The sequence below is a fragment of the Syngnathus floridae genome, unplaced genomic scaffold, assembly GCF_059516105.1.
Source record: "Syngnathus floridae isolate MCC-2025c unplaced genomic scaffold, RoL_Sflo_1.0 HiC_scaffold_189, whole genome shotgun sequence".
NCBI lineage: Eukaryota > Metazoa > Chordata > Actinopteri > Syngnathiformes > Syngnathidae > Syngnathus > Syngnathus floridae.
Genome location: NW_028284190.1, coordinates 45,001 through 46,000, shown reverse-complemented (window position 1 = coordinate 46,000; position 1,000 = coordinate 45,001).

Sequence of the window (1,000 nt, the reverse complement as noted above, 5' to 3'; positions counted from 1 at the left end):
ACTGTACACCCCACCCGGGGACGGCTGTCTGCTCCCGGCAGCCGTCCTTCCCCCCCACCCCACACGTTGACCGACACCGGCCGAGGGCGAAAGGCTCGCGGTGTGGAAGGATCGTGGCCACGGCTAATCTAGCGATGCCCGCGTTGGACGGTCACACCGCACGACAGAGCGGGGCCTGCATCCGGCGCGAGGCGGCCTTCAGGCACGTGGTTCGAGACGACCTCACCCGCCCTAGCCCGGAGCGAAAAGACTTTGAAATATTCAAAGTCCAAGGAACACTGGCAGAATGGGAGGACCGGCCGCCTCCTTAAACACAGGCCGGAGCGACCGAGCGGGATCAGCGGCCCGCGCGGAGGGTCTTTAAAATGTACAAAGTCCTAGGAACAATGGCAGAATCGCTCGACGGCCGTCTGCTCCCGGCGGCCGCGGTGGAAGGACTGTACACCCCACCCGGGGACGGCTGTCTGCTCCCGGCAGCCGTCCTTCCCCCCCACCCACACGTTGACCGACACCGGCCGAGGGCGAAAGGCTCGCGGTGTGGAAGGATCGTGGCCACGGCTAATCTAGCGATGCCCGCGTTGGACGGTCACACCGCACGACAGAGCGGGGCCGCATCTGGCGCGAGGCGGCCTTCAGGCACGTGGTTCGAGACGACCTCACCCGCCCTAGCCCGGAGCGGAAAGACTTTGAAATTTTCAAAGTCCAAGGAACACTGGCAGAATGGGAGGACCGGCCGCCTCCTTAAACACAGGCCGGGCGAAAAATATGCGAATGTTGGGTCTCATCCAAGAAAGGGAGTTACCGGCCGCCTCCTTAAACACAGGCCGGGCGAAAAATATGCGAATGGTCCATCCAAGGAAGGAGGACCGGCCGCCTCCTTAAACACAGGCCGGGCGAAAAATATGCGAATGGTCCATCCAAGGAAGGAGGAGCGGCCGCCTCCTTAAACACAGGCCGGAGAGATGGAGCGGGATCAGCGGCCCGCGCTTTGAGCGACCAC